This window comes from Populus alba, chromosome 6 (assembly GCF_005239225.2).
Source record: "Populus alba chromosome 6, ASM523922v2, whole genome shotgun sequence".
Taxonomy (NCBI): domain Eukaryota; kingdom Viridiplantae; phylum Streptophyta; class Magnoliopsida; order Malpighiales; family Salicaceae; genus Populus; species Populus alba.
Genome location: NC_133289.1, coordinates 20,665,299 through 20,671,768, shown reverse-complemented (window position 1 = coordinate 20,671,768; position 6,470 = coordinate 20,665,299). Strand labels below are relative to the sequence as shown.

Genomic DNA, 6,470 nt, shown 5'->3' with positions numbered 1-6,470 from the left:
CATTCTCATTCAACTTTTTAATTGTAAGAATTTGTTTCTTATTATTCTAATAAACTTGAGAAAAAATAAAATGTTAATAAGTTATTTTCCAGCTCATTTTCATAACATAACCAAACACTGGAAATGTTTTCCAGCTTAATTACACTACCAAATATCAAAAAATACTTTCTTATAATTCACTTTCTCGGAATTTATTTTTCAAAAAAAAAATACTTTCCAGCAAACAAACGGAGCTAAATATCTTTCCACTTGAAGGTAACAAGCCATTGCCTTGCTCTGTGGGGTAACGCAATGGCTTTCCGTTCAATCATCAAAAAATAAATAAAAAAAAAACACCACGGATCCTTTTATATCAGTGTGACAATTATTCTGAGTTACTATGCTAATTGATTTGGATCTTGTACAAGCACAACAAATCATAACGGTTTGAGAAAAATGAAAGGTTAAAGTGCACGATCATGCTACAATAAAATATGGATTTAACAACTCAAGCTATAAATCAGACCGATGTAATGAGGAAAAAAAAGAGAGGTAAAATGGTAGCACAGCAAGGCTTCACTGCAAGTGGAAGTACATGATGTTCAATGCTGCATTTGGGATATAATCCTCACGAACCATCTCTGCGGAACCAAGAGCCTACAATGCTTTGAGATGGATTAGATGGAATTCCTAACGGCCATTTGTCAACCAACTTAAAACCAAATTGAGATGCAGCTGAAAGTAACGACGGTTCATCGACTCGGCGAAGATATGGCAAGAGAATTAGAGATGTTCCTGGTCTCTGCCATCCATCTTCACGTGAAATTAATTCCTTTGCAGGGCAAACAAGGCAGAAATAGCTTCAGGAATGTATGTAACATCTGTGCCAATTATGACTTCAAAGCCTCCAGCGACTTGAGATCCTTGACTGCCATTCTCTATATCATTCTGTATTCTCCCCCACCGCCGTAATTATTTCGCTATTTGCAAGGGATGGCTGTCTAAGGTTAGAAGCAACATTCTGGGACAACAGTTCAAAGTGCTTTTTGTCGTCCCATCAGTAGCACTACAAGAGTCAGCTGATTGCAGAAACCATTGAGCACCTATACCCCCACAGCCACACCCCAACTCTAACACCTTTCTCCCCTCAACAATAGTTGGATTTACTGCTAGCACCATAGCCATCATACGAGCTGATTCCCAGAGCATCAATCCTGTTGATTTACAAGTATGCTGATACTCTTTGACAGGACATTAATCTTGAAATTTCGTCCCTAAGGTAACGATGAATCACCTTTTGAAAAAAAAATATATACATTAATGTCTGTGAAGTTATATCTTTTTTTCTAAATGGCATATATACACTTACACTTCACATGCATCGTGCTTAGTTGAGAAAAGAATAAATCTGTGAAGCAAAGACTTCAGAGATTTCTTACACCAAAATCTATCAGCAAATTGCACAAAACAAGATACAAAAGGAAATAGGTGTGCTACTCTCATTATCATTGGAAGGAGAAATTCCAAACATTTCAGCTGCCACACCCTCAGACATATCGATCTCAAAATTGTTTGAAGGGTACTGTGATGTGCTTTCCTTGACATTAGACTTTACATTTTCTTGACAGAGGGCTTCCTTGATTGCAGATTCTTTGCTAACAGAATAGTTTGAGCTGTCTGACGCAAATCGGAATAACAGCTTGGATCCAACGCCTGAAAATCAGGCAAAATTGCATGAGATGGTATTAAAGAAGAAACTAGAAGCGAAAAGTTCCACATAATTTATTTTTTATATATATATATATATAAGAAAACAAATGACTTTGACTTTCCCAGGAGTTATGGTTTTCTTCTCCATGATATTCATCATTTACCTATTCATCACTATTTCACGAGACCGATTCTCAACTTGCTTGCAGCACAAACCAAGTTCTTCAACATCAAATCCATTATCTTTAAACAAACTTGTCAAGAATTCATTTGAAAAATAGAAAGCACGCTGAAAGAAGCCAGAGGAATAAAATATAAGCTAATTTCCAAAACTAGAATAGTAGAATGCTGAGAATAATGGATGCACACATTTTGAAACTTACAGTGCCATCACCCCTGACATAAAAGTTTTCACTAATCTGTTGATCCTTGCTAGTTAATCTTTCCTGTTGACCATCATGAGAGAAGATAATTATGAATAAGGCCAACAACAACTGAGGCAACGAGGTAGAGAAAGACTCATGTTTACACACGTACAACCCACATTAATAGGTATAGATGCACCAAGACAAAAACCATGAGAGAAATATTTTATCCAGCTCATTAAATAAATCAACTGAGAATAAAGAAGGGCAACAGCACTGAAAACTCAGCCCCATAAATGCCAAGATGGGGCTGTGGTGTAAGAAAAAGAACTATAAAGATGGTTCCAGCACCTCCTAATCAAATAGAATACAAGTAAAAAAAAAAAAAGCGTGCAGATCAACCTGAGCAAGGTCCCCTACAGCATAGTCACGAAGCAGCACATAACCATTAGGCTGAAGAAGGAAAAAAGTGAGTTTCATCATAATTAATCAATTTATCTGATTAGATAATAAGTCGAAACTTACAGCTACAAAAATTTACCTTCATTACTTTTTTAATGTTTTGCAGGATTAGAGGCATCTTCTCAGGGGACACTGCAGATAACACAAATATCTACTTAAAAAGTCAGAAAGTTGAATGAAGGATAAAGAAACTTGAGAGGTACAATTTAAACACAATAAAGTTTCTCAATGAGAGGCTCAGGATAGCAGTTACTAATCATGAACTTGAACAAAGTGACATCCTGTTATTTTGTAAATATTGTAGGTAATAATTTGCATTCAAATACCATTGTCACGATATCGACTGAAGATGGAGAAATCTCTTTGCTCAAGTCATCAACAGTCAGATCGCATACGAATGCACCAACACATGTCTCTAAGTAGTCTTTATGAGTCTGCAACAAGCAATAGAGATCTATTCACCACTAGACCTACTTATGCTAGAAAAAAATATGGATTATAAGCAGACAGTAAAAAATAAATGCCGAAACAGAAATTATGAGTTCAAGGTAAAATTTGCCAAGCTTCATATGCGATCAAAATAGAACATAATGCCCACTAAGATCACGCCACTATTTTATCAATTTATAAACTAAAGGCACAATTCTAAGTTCAGCACACAGAATATTGACGAAGATAAAACACATTGTCAAAATCAAAACAACAACTATTAATCTCAAAGAAAGAAATGTGTGATCTTGAAGAACTTTATAGATCAATCCTTCCTTGACCCTTGCAATGTATGCAATCATACCAGATTATACAAAAGTCAACTGTAATGCAATCTATCATATTTTCTTCATAGTGGAGACATATACGAAAACAAAAATGGTGGTTCACTGTATTCAGAGAGAGGGTGGGGGCTTATGCGAGAAGAATTAGGATATATGAGTCAATATTGGTTACATATTTAATGGACATGGGTCAAGACAGCTGCAATTGCGATGCTCAATGCCAGAATTAGGAGCAGAAGAATTTCTTAGATAAATACTATTGCAGCTACCTGAGCATATAATGTCCAATCTTGATTCATCAAGAGAACAGTGTCAATAATGCAGAATTTTAAAATTTTAGTAATAACTTTTAACCACACTATCAGTTCTAAAACTTTACCTTCATAAAACATAAGTGCCAGATCCAATGTATAGTTCTGATTAATACAGTTACTTCTTACAGAAAAATAAAAAAAAATGAAATAGTAAAATTCTTTGAATATGTTCAATCATACATCATTGTAATAAATCAGCTAGTAAAGGGTAAGAGATCAGACCTTAACTAAGTTAACAGCGCGTGGTGAGAAATCACATGCATGGACAAAAATATTAGGGTAGCTAGCAACAAGAGGAAAAATGGTGTTCCCAGCTCCACATCCAACCTGTTTATCAGCAGGAGTTATCAATAACCAAAATAGTATAGATTAGAAAAGTCATAGTGCAGAGAAGGATTTTTTTCTGTTTACCTCAAGAACAACTCTTCTTTCTTCGCCCTACAAATCCCAAATCAATAATGTCACATGATTATAAAACTCAGCCAACCATAATGACAGACAAAAAAGCTATCTCTTTTCAACTTACTGCAAAATATTGACCCCATTCCTTGTCCAAGTAATGACGATCCTTAAAAAACTGAAGAACAATGATAATCAATATCCATAATACTGAAAGTAAATTAGACCACTAGTGCGATTCACAAACCATAATAAGTTCAAGACTTTCTTACATAAGATAAAAATAACTCAAAATCGCACCAAGTCCCTTCAAGCATAATACTTTAAAAACGAACTAAAAGTTGAATTATACCAACAGAAAATATCAAAATGACTAAAGATGCTTACTTTGTCTTGGTGTCGCTTGTAAAAGACATCCCAATACTTCTTAGCATCCCTTTCATACTTTTCTGCCCAGAAACAAAACATACATAGTTAAATTAAAATAACCAACGAATTTTTTATGTAAGAAATTTTGTCATTTTGAGAAATAGAAATATAGAGAGACCTCTCCAGAAGGGAGTGACACCAGTGTTAGAAGTAGAGTATATTTGAAATTTCTGAGATGGGCTTTGCTGTTCCACATTGGATTCCATTGCACAGCCCTTCACAGAAAATTCAAACACTTTAATCACAAATCAAGGAAAAGTTAAGCTTAAAGTGCAGCTTTTCATTCAATCAAGCACGAAAAGATAAAGTAAAGTAAATAAGGAAAATTGTACCTTTACTACTGAGAAAATGAGATGTGGAGCAAGGAATAAATTGAGTGAGAGATGGCGATGGAGAGGGAGAGAATTCTGAAATTAGGGTTTTGTTTTTTGAGCCCCAGCAGAGGGGTTTTAGTAAGAGTAAAACTTCATTTTGCCCCCTGGGTTAAACATGACTACAAGAGATTCGTCCTTGTACTATTGTTTCTTTTTCAATTTCATCCCTTTACCAATTTATTTGTAATTTGTTAATGTCGTATCTGTACACTAAAACCCCCTAGCATTAAAAAGAATAATTCTGCCCAATTCATACGTTAATTACAAGTACATTACAAAATACTTCATGAACCCAAATAAATATTTAAACCTAAATAAACTTAAAGACCTAAATCTTTAATATTAGCCCATGTGTTCTAAAAACTAAACCAGTTGGACCCATAAAATAAAAGGGGCTTCAGCAAAGAAATAAGCCCACAACTGAAGGAGAGAAAAAAAATACCTAAAGAAAACGGTTGGGCTCAAACAATGGCCCGAATTCCTTTCTTTTTTTTTCTTTAAAGACACATATAAGCATGTGGGGATATTTTTTGTGACTAATGATTTTACTAATTTCTTTTTCCTTTGTTTTTGTATAATCACTTATTTATATTATTTAAAATATTTTTTATATTTAATTTCTAAACCCTTAAAGATCAAGAACAACATAATTATAGAGAAACATTCAAAATATTCAATTTTTATTCATCAAAGACTAATTTATTGAAAGGCTTTTATAACTTTTTATATAGAAAAAACTAGAAAACCATATTAATACTAGATAGAAAAATAAAAATAAAAATAAAAACTATTTTCTTCGAATAGAAAAACTATAGAAGCCTAATAATGCAAAATAATAATAAAATAGAAAAAAAAAATTCCTAAACTAAAAGGAGGAAATAAAAATATTTATTTTCCTAAAAAGCCCCGTATTACTCTCCCTGGCTAGAAGAAACTCGTACTTGAGTGCAAGCTTTGATAAAAAATTATCCTTCACCACAAACATTCTTTTATGTATGAACTATTTTATTATTGATTTTTAACACCTATGTATTGGCCTTTTCATTGTGAATCTCTAACACAATACTTTTGTGTGGATAATTTCATTAAGGATTCTTAACACAATACTATAAAGCAAACCACCCCATACATTAGTTTATGGATGTCTTTTTCTCAAGAAAGAACTTCTTCACCCCTCCTATGACAAGCACATCTTGTTTTATAATCTCACTCAGCCATGATTATTTAAAAACCCCTCCTATGACAAGCACATCTTGTTTTATAATCTCACTTAGCCATGATTATTTAAGAACATCTAGCAACTAATTGCTAAAATTAGTTAAACTTCACTACCCGTGCTCTACGACCTTCAACCAAAACCAACAAGAATTGATAAGCTCTTATACCTATAGACACAAACAAGAGCAAAGAAAACACGTATGATCCAATTAATTATTTTCATATTACATAATTAACCCTTTATCCAATATTTTTGAAAAACTAATTAGAATTTCTAGTTACCATAAAAATTTTATTTGGCAATTTCTTTTTTTTTTTATTCCCCTCTAATTTTTCCCTTTTAAAAAACCAATATGTTTAATGATATTTTCTGCGACACCACTAAATTAATTAAGTCATACCAAATCAATGAAATATGATTTATCCTTTTTCTATTAAAAAACAAGA

At 33.2% G+C, this 6,470-nt stretch overlaps 1 pseudogene; it reads right to left on the bottom strand.

The window, feature by feature from the left end:
• Positions 1-325: 325 nt before the first annotated feature.
• Positions 326-4,894, bottom strand: LOC118030874 (uncharacterized; annotated as a pseudogene).
• Between the last annotated feature and the right edge of the window lie 1,576 nt (positions 4,895-6,470).